The sequence below is a fragment of the Bos indicus x Bos taurus genome, chromosome 10 (assembly GCF_003369695.1).
Source record: "Bos indicus x Bos taurus breed Angus x Brahman F1 hybrid chromosome 10, Bos_hybrid_MaternalHap_v2.0, whole genome shotgun sequence".
Lineage (NCBI taxonomy): Eukaryota > Metazoa > Chordata > Mammalia > Artiodactyla > Bovidae > Bos > Bos indicus x Bos taurus.
This window is the reverse complement of record NC_040085.1, coordinates 52,939,532-52,953,503: the sequence shown is the minus strand read 5'-3', so window position 1 is coordinate 52,953,503 and position 13,972 is coordinate 52,939,532.

Sequence of the window (13,972 nt, the reverse complement as noted above, 5' to 3'; positions counted from 1 at the left end):
CTGTCCCTGGGGCTGAAGTTTAGTTGAGACAAAAGTTGTGACTTGCCTGCTAGTGATGCCAAGTTCTACATGCAAGCTCTTATCAGCGGTCCTGAGAAACCAGGTCCAAAGGGTATGGAGGAAAACTTGTGCTTGCTATGACAAGATATTACTTCTGGATGAGCACCCTGGACACGACAGGCTCTGTGACAATGGGTGAATAATGTGTTTGCCAAAGAGCACTTTTCATACTCATGCTGCCGCTATAGGAAGCAGTCATTAGCTTACACCATGGGAGCTATCCTCCTGAAAATTAGGGCCCCAGAAATGATAAAGTTGTCCCCAAAGTTCAGCTGAGTTCTGAGTATCATTCCCCAGTTTTATGGGAGCCATAGCTTTGCTCCCATGGAACTAAGCTTTCAAAGGTTAATGTTTTCCACAATAGCTACTTATTAGGTAGGGCAGTTCATCTGTATCACCAGGGCAGAGTTCAAAGTGGGCATTCCCAAAACAAGGGGTTCTGTATAGCTCATCTATGAGGAGCATCAGGTCTAGAGATATTGCTGCCCACCCCACCCCATGCAGGGAATATAAAAATGGAAAAAATAGAGATATAACCTACTGCCGGCTTAGCTATTACTCTTCAGGTCTTATGAAAACTACACAAAATTCCATATACAAACAAACCAGGAGCAGGTTTAATAGCTGTATTTATGAAGCTCCCATTTCTATGAACATCAGATTGCAGGCAATGGTTCTGCAGAGCTGATGATTTGGGAATTGGTGCACACGTGGGAGGAAGATATGCACCTTTAGGTCCAGCAGGTGAGAGGTGGGAGTCAAGGCCCCCCAAATCATCCTCAAATCGCCTCTAAACATTCTAATCCAGTAGAAGTCATAGGCTTTGGCCGATGTCTGAAATCCCCAAGATACCGATTAGTGGACCTGTAACCTTGGTTGGGCAAGTTATGTAACCTCCCTGAGCCTCAGGTTCCATAGCTGTGCAGTAGAGGTCACACCTACCTCCTATAGTGATCAGAAGGGTGTTAGAGTTCATTTCCTTAGAGTGCTAGGTAGAAGGGCTAGCACATATTCATTCCCCCATCAACGAGAGCTAAGCAATATAAACAATAAGATAAATGTCTTTCAAAAGACAGAAATGTCAAGAAGGAGAAAACATTTCCTAATGGGTAGAAAATCGTGAACTGGTTGGTTTACCCAAAACAGTCCCACTTTATGCCTATTGTCCCAGAGCCATCACTAACAGCACTCCCTTTACTCAAAAACTCCCCTCTTTGGTCAATACATGTTCTGGTCACCATAATTATGAATTTCAGGTGTGCTTTCAGATGTGCTACCTGCAGCATCAAAACAGCAGGGCAATTGAAGCTATTCACGACAATAATGGCTACCTTTTATAGAATACTAAACTTTACCGTGTTGTATCTAAACCACACAACTGGTCCCGTAATGATTTTTTATTATCGCGTCCATTTTAGAGATGTAGTTTGAAGAGATTAAGTAACTTGCCCAAGAGTATAGATTTCACCAAGTGTGGAGGGTAGGGTGATGGCCCCAACTTCCTGCACTTTGGGGCAGGCCTGTGTGTGCCCTTCAGTCTGGAGCAAGGCAGAGCAGGCAGTGACTCTGTCAGAGTGATGAGAGCAGCCTGGAAATTCCCCTTAGCAATGAGGCTGGTCTCCATGACCTCCAGGGCCTGGACCACAAAACCCCTGGGGAGGGCACAACTCAGATGACTGTTGCCTCTGACAGCAGCAAAGCCAATGGCAGCTTTGCCTCCAGGTTGCGGTGTGGGGAATCCAAGCAGGGCTTGAATGTTTGAACCCTCTGCTCCAGGGCCTGAGCCCAGGACATAAGATCAGTCCCAAACATCACCATCTTCGTTACTGTCCTTTCCTCTGAGTTGTTATCTCAAAGTGTTAACTCATGTAAAAACAGCAGCAGCACATGATGGTCAAGTCCTCTTTCTCTGACCCTTCCTGGTGTCTTTTAGAATCAATCTCAATCTATGGATCCCAGTACTACTTGTGGATCACACTGAAGTGACTTAGCAGCAGCAGCATGTGTACATATCGGTAAATGTATACACATGTATGCATGTGTGATCATAATAATAACTAACGCTTATTGAGCACTTACTGTGTGCCAGACACTGTTCTATGCACTTTGTGGGTAATATTCTCATTTAATCTGTATACCAGCTCTAGGAGGTAGGCACTACCAGTACTGAAGTCCAGAATCTACCAGTAGCTTGCCCAAGTTCACGTAGCTGCTGAGTGGCAAAACAGGACGCAGATCCAGGAAGTGTGGCTCAGAAGCATGCCCTTGCCCACTCTGTGGCCCCTGCTTTCTTTTCTCTCCTCTCCTTTGTAGCGGACACTAGCATTTCATATCCTACTTACTTCCACAGGCCTGGAGTCTCCTTAAGCAAGCAATAGGTAGGCCAGGGGACAGGACAGCATTGCCCTCCTTCAGCTAGGATTGTGTGCTTTCCAAATCAGTCTCTTCTCTACAAAGCTTTCCAGATTTTCTCACCCTACAGTCACCTCCCCTTTATTTTCCTTTATTGCCTATGGCTGCAGCCAGCTTTTGGTGTACATTTTTGGTGACATTTCTAGCATGTCTTTTATCCCAATGCAACCCAGGTGGGGGCCTCTGTGTGCGTGTGACTTGGGGGCATGTGGCTTGACTCTGAGATTAGATTGTAAACTATCCTGCATCTCGCCCCCTTCCCCTTCTAGCAAGACCTCTATTAGCCTATGCAGCACATTTCTGTGATTTAGGAAAAAACCACCTTAGGAAGGATAAACTTTGGAAAAGGTACTCCTTCAGGGGAACGTGGACCGCATTCCAGGCCCTCCAGCTCCCTGCGCTTCTTCCCCACCCTATCCCGTGCCATTTCCCACCCCGCACCAGCCTCCCTGTGCCTGGCAGTAGGGCTAACAAGGAGGTGCTCCATGTATATCTTTTGGCTGCTTGTAATTCTAACATAGGGGCCAGTTAAAATTGTTACAAAGATTTATAAAAACTAAGAGGACTATAAGGGTGATTTTCCCTTTAAAATGTAAATCTGGTTTATCCAATTAGAAGATATTAAATCAAAAAATAAACAAAGAAGCCAGCATTTAAATGAATGACTGCATGCCCAAGGAACCAAAGTTGGCTGCAGCAAATGCTGCTCACGACAAATTTGACAAAAGCTTGAGAAAGTAGGAAAGTCTCAGTACCACCACCGCCATTTACAAACCATGGCAATTTAGGAAAATCACAAAATCTCTCTTCCAGCCCCAGACTGTGCATCTGTAAAATGGGACTAATGATGCAGCACCCCCTACCTCCCACCCAATGAGAGGGCGATGTGATCGTTAGAGGAGGTAGTGGTTAGTGAAAACATCTATGGAGTAATGGTAGGCAGAGTTAGAATTTAGGGTCATTATAGCCAGGAACATTTGTTAAGTAATCACTAAAGCAAAAAAAAAAAATTTCTTTCTTTTTTTTTTTTTTGCATGAACAGTAAGAGTGCATGCTTTACATATGCATCAGTTTCTGGCAAACACTTAAGCTTAGGAATAATTGGAGATAGTTGCAGCATTTTGGCGATGTTCAAGAAAAGATGGCATAAGGAAAGAACCTAGGGAGAAACACATCCAGCTCTTCAGTTTCCAGGGGGATTTAGTGGGTGACTTGGGCACTGCACATAGCTTCTTTTGGTTCCAAGACAACTGGCTCCTTTGCTAAGGGAGGCTTCATAGATTGAGGGGGAGTGAGCAGTATTATCAGGGCTGGAGAAGCCCAGAGTGGTAGGACAGTTCTCAAATGGAAGAGTGCTAAGCCTTAGGATTAAGTCTTTCTGAATGGCTTTGAAAAGGAGTTAAAAGAGGGAGTTATGGTGCAGGCACCAGCATTTCAGCAGATTGGAAAGCACTTTAGAGGTAGAGATGAATACCAGACAGATGGGGAGAAACTATGGGAAGCTGGGGGAGTGGGCAGAGAAGAGGCTGAGCGCTTTCAGAGTGGGCAAAGACAGGTGATGCATTGCATGGGGGAAATGACCCACATTGTGTTTATGATTCATTCATCCATTAACTTTTCTGGAACCCTGAACTTCAACTAAGTGCAAAGCATGGTGTTAGGATTCCAGTTCGGGTGGGTGGAAGGTGTGGGAGCAGGTAGGAGGAACTCAAAGAGAATATTATCTGTGCCTTTAAGAAGATCCTGATACAGCTAAAGAGAAAGACACGAATACATATAAAAATAGCAAGGTTTTATGTGATAAACTCCGCATGAAAGGAGTATGCAAATTACAAAGGTGGAACAGCAAATGGATTACTCTAGACAGAGGAAGGAGATGGGAACTGGGAATTGTCTCCCAGATAGACAGTCCCAGTCTTGTGGTATTATTAGGATTTGGCTGGAATTAGATGGTAAAATGCTCTTGGTGACAGCATAGGACCTGTATTCAGATACATTCTGAATAATCTGTGTACATCTGTATACATTGGATTATACATCTGTATAATCCAATCCACATCATGTATGAATTAAACCATGTTATTATTTGATCCAGTGTGGCTAAAACTGTCTGGCCCCTTTTAAAAGGCTACAGCATGCACATACAAATAGCTTACAGAAAGGTATTGGAACCAGCAGAGTAGGAATGAGGTTACCATGGGTTTTCAGGATACAAGAGTCATTTAGAGGCTCCTCCAAGGTGGTGCCTCAAGCTATTCTGGAAAGAAATAAGAAATTGTTAATTCCAAAACCAAAGGAAGGAGTATATATAAATCTTATTTATAAATGAGCAATAAGCATTGTTAACATTCCCTACCAGAACTTTGTTTAAAAAAATGAAAAGATGCTTTTAATTAATTGTTAAGTCAAGAAAATAAAGACAATAAATATACTTCTTTCAACTTATGACTGTTTTCCAGCTGTTTTAGTTTGAAGTAGCTATTTCATCAGAGATGGCACAATGCCTTGACATAGTTAACTACATAATCACTTGTGTTATATACGACTGGCAATAATATTGACCATTTGAATGAAGTGCTGTAGGGATAAAGAGGAGGGAAAGAGTCATTCTCCCTGGAGTATGGAGGTCATCATTCTCTTCATGTCTTGACAATAAAGGGATTGGAAGCCTAAAGAGGAAATGAAATTTGTGAAAGTAGCAGGAGCTTCTAGCAAAGCATGGTAAAACGGCTGAGCAGTGTTGAGGATACAGACAAGGTTGGCAAACATGAAGTTAGTTAGCATCACGCCCATATACCCAGCTGTGCCATGTTCTCCAGTAATACTGGTTTACTCAGGCACAGGTATATCTATCTATCTATCTATCTGTGGGGCTTTGCCGGGCAAGGGTAAGCAAAAGGGGCGCCATGGACTCAGTAATATTTTGAGGCTATTATAAGAAGAACTATGGCTTCTAGGCCAGATACAGAAGAAGCTCAAGATAGGAGGAAGTTCAAAGACATAGAGAAAGTGGTGATGGCACTGGCTTAGAGATCTCGGTGAGGCTGGAGAATATTTTAGTGAGGGGACTTGAGTAAATGAGCTGGAAGGTGATGAGATGATGAGGATGGGTTGTCAGAGTGGGTGCAGTTTCTGATGATGGCAAGGTTTCACTTACGCCTCTCAAAGTGTGCTGAGGTGGAGGAAGAAGGTCACTGAAGGTGCAGTCGTCAACAAACTCTGCAGCCAGGGTGTTGCTTTGATCAGCACTAAGGATGGTAGTGCCTTAGAGTAAAGTGGAGAGGAAGACCCGGAGAGAGAGGCTAAAGGCTTCAGTGAGGAGGGAAGTCAGGGTAAGGGGTGGACAGCGTGAACCTCAAGGATGTTACAGTATTTTAGAAAGAAAAAGAGAGTGACGGTCCAGAGGCAGCGCCCAGGTTCCGGACACTGAAACTGGAGATTGTACCATTGGAAACAAACCCTCTGCTTGAGAGGGTAGAAAGGAAAACAGTGTCCTCAGGGGTCAGAGATGGATTTGAAAGGGTCACTGGGGGAAGAAGAGTTTGGTGGAGTCTGGCAAAGTAGGCAATGGGAACTGGGTGGGGGCAGCGGGGAGAGGGCATGCAGAAAGTGGTAGCAGTTTCTGAAATCGCAAGAAAGCTTAGTGACAGCCGTGGTGCACCTCTCAGTGAAGTCCGGGGCTACTTATACCCTCAAATGAGTTCAGCTGTGTCAGCTTTGGATCCTTTGTAGATGGCAAATTATGATGAGCATGGTTTCCAGATCATGCTTTCTGAAGCCCTTTATGTCACTTTAAAGTGCTTGGATGAAAAGATTACACAAAACAGATGTAGAATTGGACCACAAAAATAACACATAAGTAATCAGACATCGAAGCCAATTAATTTCTTTTTATGTTAAGTCCTATATCATCTGTCTTTCCAGTCTTCTCCCCTGCTACTTGCCCTACACTCCACCAGCTATCGGAGAAGGCAATGGTACCCCACTCCAGCACTCTTGCCTGGAAAATTCCATGGATGGAGGAGCCTGGTAGGCTGCAGTCCATGGGGTCGCTAAGAGTAGGACACAACTGAGCGACTTCACTTTCACTTTTCACTTTCATGTATTGGAGAAGGAAATGGCAACTCACTCCAGTGTTCTTGCCCGGAGAATCCCAGGGACAGTGGGGCCTGGTGGGCTGCCGTCCATGGGGTCGCACAGAGTCGGACACGACTGAAGCGACTTAGCAGCAGCAGCCACCAGCTATACCAGACTAGCCCTAACTTCCCAAGCACACGGCCCACATTTGAGCCTCCTGTTGTGTGTGATGTTCCTCCATCCAGTATAACCCCTGGGCTGGGGTCAGGTTAGTTAGCGTTACTAGGTTTACCTTTATACCTTCTCCTCATTAAATCAGCTGAGCATTTTCCATTGCCTCAGAAAAGCAGAATGCAGAAGGAAAAAATACTTTCCTGGCTTTTGAGTCTCAAAATCCAGGCCCTATAGGGGTAGGGAGGACTGGCCACAGTGGTGGCTTTGGGAAAAGGTTGGGTGATAGGAGGGCCTAAACCTCCTCCTCCCACGTAGAGGTGAAGCAGCCTCAGGCTGGAGGAAGGGGAGACGGAAGAGGACAGCTGACGGACAGGAGGTGAGCTGCCTACACAAGCACACCCGAGGCCCTGCTTCCACCTGGGCTGTCTGCAGGAGTGGGCCGCGACTGGCCTGCTCTTGCGTTTCCCCCACTAACCAGAGTTTCTGTCATTAACCCTCCCAGCCCGCTAACCTGTCTCACTTTGGCTTACATTATGCTTTAAATTTGTTTTCACTGCGGTTATTTAAAGGTTTGGACATCTGAAGTTTTAAAAGCCCAGATTTCAGGCCTCTCTTGAGGAAAACTCAGATCGGCCCACACTGGACCCACAGTCCCTATGGCCAACAGTCTGTTGTTCCTTTCAATGGGGCTGGCATTCCCCCACTTCCTTTGATTATTATCTGTTATTCTCTGACCCAATGCCTGCCTGAACTTTTTGGCTCTAGAGCCTCAGATCTCTGATGCCCAGTGAGCTAAGTGCTAGGCTACAGGCTGGCATACATGACCAGTCTTGATAAGTCTAGTTATAATCTCAGAGACAAAGCAAATCTGCCTTCCCCCAACACTGAGAAAAATAGCTGGTTTCCTCAGTGGAAAGCTGCAATAACCCTCTGTTCTCTCCCCAAGTCTTCCCATACTCGGCAGAGGAAAGACTTATCTTTCACCTTGCAAAAAATGCCAGACTCAGAGAAAAGCAAAGACAAATATGTGATATGCTCTCACAGGTCACAGTGATTTACATCCACAGACAGAGCAGGGCAAACACTGGCTCAGCCTAAGAGGCTAAACCGCACACCCAAGGTCCCAAGTTAGTGGTAGAGTTTAGAACCCAGACCTCCTCTCTTCCCAGCCAGAGCCCTTGAAGACTGGACTGCTTCATTCTGCCTTGGAGAAGGGCTGGTGGGAAGCCCTTCCCCTGGGACCAAAGGAAAAACACTCCTACCAGTTCATTCTCCAACCACGGAGTCGAAGATTAGGCCACAAGTTTGATCATATCCCAACTCACTTAATGAAACTTTCCAAGTTTATTTTTACTTCTAAACACATGTGTTTAACAGACATGTTTCTAAAAAGAGCTCCTATCTGCTCTCATTCTTTCAGAATAAGTTTTCTAAAGCTGATTTGGACTACCTGGACTGTGTAAAGACAGCTGAAGGCACAGAACTGACAAATCAACGAGATACCGCTAATCTCTGATGGGCCTGGGCACACGAAGGTTTTCCAGGCCTGCTCTTCCCTTCTGCTCTTTTGTTGAAGCTGGATCATTGCGTAGGAGCAGTCATTCCGGAAGGAAGGGCTAGGTATTGAAGGTGAGCTCAATACATTCTACTACTCTCTCTATGGACTTGGCTGTTGTCATGGTTACTTTTTTCAAGATACCACATTGGGACTTTCACTCTTATTCCACACTGGAGAGGAAATCAACAAGCAGGGAAGTCTGCATCCAGAGGGATCTCAGGAAAGCAAGACTTTCCCTTGCTTCTACCCTGATAGAGTTCCTGTTCTGTAGAGCGAATGTGCCCTACATTCCAGACTTCTCCTGACAATGCTCCACTGTCATTGAGTCACACCTTTCCCCTGCAAGTGGTGGGAAAGCTCTTAGGAGCAAAATTGGCCCATCTCCTGTCATGGTGGCAGTCCACAGCTGCAGTGACTGGGCAGGTAGGTCTTGGAGGAGCACAGCAATCTCAGGCAGGCAGCTCCACAGCATAGACAGAATTTGCACAGCTCAGTGCAAAGTGAAAAGGAGGAGCCCCTTGGTCAAAAAGCAGGGAGGGAAAGGCATTTTCCTTTCTTCCATGGTCTTTCCGCCTTTTAAAGTTTGCCATTTGCTGTTGTGCTCTCTTGGGCACAGGGATACTCTTAGGGCAACCACCGTGTGATGACTCAGTCCCCTTGGCTGTGCACCAGTCCTGTCCTTCTCCCATCTGTGCCCAGCCATGTTCACTGGGCAGGACAGAGGAGTGGGGAATCCAAAACTTGGGAAGCTGCAGGAGGCATGACCCTGTTTGAGCCAAGGGTCCAAGTTCCTGGTGCATTCAGTCTCATGGGACTTTGCTCACAAAACAAAGACTCAAAGATAAAACTGTTGAGTCAATATGGTGACTGCAGACCATTAAACAGCAAGTACAACCCCCTTCTGAGCTCCAGGCTCTATGCGACCAACCCCTGTGGTGTTTACCCAGGCAGCTAGTCTGCCTGCTCCCCTGTCAAAAGGGAAGGGCACTCCTTGTGCAGACCCCAGCCTAGCAAGCTGGAGTGCTCCAAGAAGCTTTAACTGCCACAGCCGGTTGTTACTAGGCATCTCTTTTTTCTCCACTCTCTCCAGCCTAAGGGAAAGGCAGATTCTAAATAGACAAGTAGGAAAGCAAAGTACTAGACTCACTCTTCCCTATGTTTCTTCTAGGGCACTGTTCAAATCCTTTTATTGTATTGATGGGATTGCATGGTTTACACTAGCTCTTATCTCTTTCCTTCATCCTTTTAAAACCACTTTATTGAGGCATAATTGACATATAATAAACCTCAAATATTTAAAGCATACAATCTTATGAGTTTTGACACATATCTATGTATGAATGAGATCATCACCAAAATCAAGATAACATTTTCATCATCTTGTAAGCCATCCCTTCCTCTGCCTCATCCTTAACTACAAATGTGCTTCCTATCACTATGGATCAGTTTACATTTTTGAGAATCTTTTCTCAGTGTAATCATATAATCTGTACTCTTTTGTCTGGTTTCTTCCACTTAGCATATTGGTTTTGAGACTCATTTATGTCATTGTTCAGTTCAACAATTTGTTTCTCAGTATTGCTGAGTAGCATTCTATTTTATGGTTAAACCACAGTTTATCCATTCACTTGTTAATGAACCTTCAATTTGTTTCCCAGCTTTTTGGCTATTTCAAATAAGGCTACAATGAACACAGACATACAAGAATAGAATGTGGCTGCATTGTGTGGTAGCTATATTTTTAACATTTTTAAAACTGCCAAATTATCTTTCAAATTACCAGAAGTATCAGAGTTGCAGTTGTTCCACATTCTCACTAACACTTGATATGCGTCAGTCTTTTAATTTTAACCATTCTAGAAGTATCTGATTGTGGTCTTAATTAGCCTCTCCCTAAACCTAGATAGCATATTGAAAAGCAGAGACATTACTTTGCCAACAAAGGTCCGTCTAGTCAAGGCTATGGTTTTTCCAGTGGTCATGTATGGATGTGAGAGTTGGACTGTGAAGAAGGCTGAGCGCCGAAGAATTGATGCTTTTGAATTGTGTTGGAGAAGACTCTTGAGAGTCCCTTGGACTGCAAGGAGATCCAATCAGTCCATTCTAAAGGAAATCAGCTCTGCGATTTCTTTGGAGGGAATGATGCTAAAGCTGAAGCTCCAGTACTTTGGCCACCTCATGCGAAGAGTTGACTCATTGGAAAAGACTCTGATGCTGGGAGGGATTGGGGGCAGGAGGAGAAGGGGATGACAGAGGATGAGATGGCTGGATGGCATCACTGACTCCATGGACGTGAGTCTGAGTGAACTCTGGGAGTTGGTGATGGACAGGGAGGCCTGGAGTGCTACAATTCATGGGGTCGCAAAGAGTCAGACACAACTGAGTGACTGAACTGAACTGAATTACTAATAACTTTGAGCTATTTTTAGCCAACTTACTGGCCATTCATTTATCTTTTTTTCTTTCTTTTTTTAAACTCCGGCCCCCACACCAACCTGCTTCACTGAGCAGGTAAGAGGAGACCCAGCCCAAGTCAGCTGTGGAGGTCAGCAGGGCTGGGCCAGCCATATATCTTCTCTTGTGAACATCTGGTCAAGTATTTCCCCTTTTTTGCTTTGTTTGCTTTGGCAGCACCATACAGCCTGCAGGGCCCCAGTTCCCTGACCAGGGACTGAACCTGGACCTGGCAGTGAGAGCCTGGAATCCTAACCATTAGGCCACTAGGGAACTCCCTCCCCTGTTTTATAAAATTGGTTTGTCTTATTGAATTTTAAGAGGTTTTTTTTTTTTTTTTTTTCTTTTAAACATTTTGAAATCAAGTTTTTTGTTTAATATATGTGTTCCAAATATTTTCTTCCTAGTCTGTGGTCTGCTTTGTTTTCCTACTGTCTATTGAAGATCTAAAGTTTTTTAACTTTTGATGAATTCCAATTATTAATTTTTCTTCTGTGTTGTGCTTTTTATATGTATTCTAAGGAAACTTCACCACCTCAAGATTACAAAGATTTTTTTCTCTTGTTTTCTTTTAAAAGTTTAGCAGTTTTAGGTTTTACATTTAGGTCTGTGATTCATTTTGAGTGAATTTTTGTGTATGGTGTGAGTTAAGGGTTGATGCTTCTCCCACCCCTTACCTCCTTAACCATATCCAGTTGATCCAGCACCATTTGTTGAAAAAAGTTTTCTTTCCCCATTGAACAGCCCTGGTACCTTTGTTTAAAATTGACAGTATATGTGTAGGACTCTCTGGACTCTCTATTCTGTTCTAGGGATCTGTATGTTTATTTTTTGCCAATACCAAACTTTTGATTACTGTAGCTTTATAGAAAGTATTGAAATATAGCAATAAGGTTGGTAACTTGGAAGACAAATTCTCCAACTTTGTTCTTTATAAATTACTTTGCAAGATTTCCCTGGTGGTCCAGTGGCTAAGACTCCATGCTCCCAATGCAGGGTGTCCAGGTTCAAGCCTTGGTTGAGGAATTAGACTGAGAGTCCTTAGTCCTTAGTACCTGCTGTGACCGAGTTCTCATGCCACAACTAAAAGATCCTGCATGCTGCAACTAAGACCCAGAGCAGCTCAATAAATAACTTTGCCATGGAAGTGTGCTTCTCAGATCTCCTTCAAAAGAACCTGCTTTTGGAAGTGTGGTTGATGACTCTAACTCTATAGATTCACCAGCAAGTTCACAGAAAGGCTATCTTTCTCTTGGTAGCTCCAACCAATGACTGAGTATGGTATGGGTATTCTGATAACCCATTCCGTCCAATGCAAGACCCTTCCAAAAGGCAATCTTTGCCTGGGGACAACCCCTTTCCTAACTAAAACTCTCAATTACACTCTGGTCTGAAGCCCTTTGCACACAATTCTTCCCTCCTTGTCTCCTTTCATGGGTGCCCGACCTGCATTGGGATCTGACAGTGTTCTTGTCTGTTCCTGCTCCCTTTCCCACCTTCTCTCCTCCCCATTTTCCTCTAGAAATCTCTTGCATATCTAAATCCAGTCTCCCTGCCTGCTTCTCAGAGGTCCCTAACTCACCATACTTTGGTTATTTGCATTTCTGTATACATCTTGAAATCAGCTTTGTTCTTTGAAACTCTAAACAAAAAGCCTGCTGGAATTTTAATTGACAGTTCATTGATTCTACAGAACAATTTAGGCAGAATTGCCGCCTTAAAGATACAGCCTTAGAGCACAAATCTGATATATCTCACCATTAGATCTTTAATTTCTCTCAGCAGTGTTTTGCACTTTTTGATGTAGCAATCTTAAACTTTTTTTAATTTATTTATTACAAGTATTTTATGGCTTTTTGTCCTATTGTATTGGAATGGCTTTTAATTTTTTTTCAATTGATTGCTACTAATGTAATATAATACAATTGGATTTTGTATATTAACCTTGTAGCCTGAAACTTTGCTAAATTCATTACTAGTCTCTGTCATTTTGTCTCTGCTTTCATCATATTTTTAAATAAAAATTTTATGGAATTGCAGTGCTCTAGTAAGAGTAGGGTGTAGTTGAAGCTTCAGCCTTTGTCTCTCCAGAACTTCCCTGCCCCTGACCTTCAAAAACAGTTTCTGAAAATCCTCTTAAGAACTGCAAGACACTAAGTAACACAGCTACACAACCCACTGTCCTAGGGGAGTTGGTATGTACTGAGTACCTTTAACCATAATTTATAGGCATTTTTCCTTGCCTCAGTCTTTAAAAAAGGAAAAAAAAAAAACTTGTAAGATAAGTAAAAGCAGTTCCATTTTAAAGATAAAGAAATAGAGGTTAAATCTTTCGATACTGTCTCACAGTTGATTGCTGGCTGAGGAAGGATTAAAATCCTTCTGTCTGACTCCCAAAGTTCATGTTCTTTCCTCCCCAGTCTGACTCAGCCAGACAGCTAGATATTAAAACAGATTGATGCTGATGGCCAGGTTTTTGTATTGACTAATTATGCATCCATCCAGCACATGGGCTTGCACGTCAGGAGGCCGGACTGGGCTCTGATGTTCCACCCCTCCTGGTTCACCAGCTTCCTGTTCCACATGCTGCCTTTTGAGGATACCAATGACTTCTCTTTCACTAGTCTGATGAACTGTTTGCCAGTCAGAAATTTTTACTTTTCTGCTGCTGCAAAGAACATCTTGCAACTATTTGCTTTGGGCTCTCTTCTAAAGTCTCTGGCCACCTTTTATCTGTCTTCTGTCCTAATTCCTTATGGTGACCTCTTTTCTCATTAATCACCCAGGGTCACCCAGTCTGCAGACTGAGGTCTTCTGTTTTGTCCCTCTCCACACTCATTAGAGACACCCTTCCAAACACTTGTAGGAGCAAGACCCTTTTTAACAGGTCTGTCAGTTGCCGAAAGGTGTGGTCCCAGGCTTCTTGGGTATTCCAGAGTACCCCTACTCTTCATCTTCACATAAAACCATTAAAACATCATGGAAATTCTAATGGCTTAGCATCTACATGATGTTTTCCAGGTTGCCCCCCACTCCCACCTTCTACTCTAAAAACAGCACAAATTCTTAGACCCTAAATATCTTGATTTATACTTTGGGGGACATATTTAATGTTTTCAAGGAATGTCTCCCACTTGAATAAGCACATTTGTAATATCTAAACCTTACTGAAAGCCAATCTTACTAGGTAGCTAATTCCTAAATTTCTGTTATTTCTAGGGTTACCAGCATTATCTT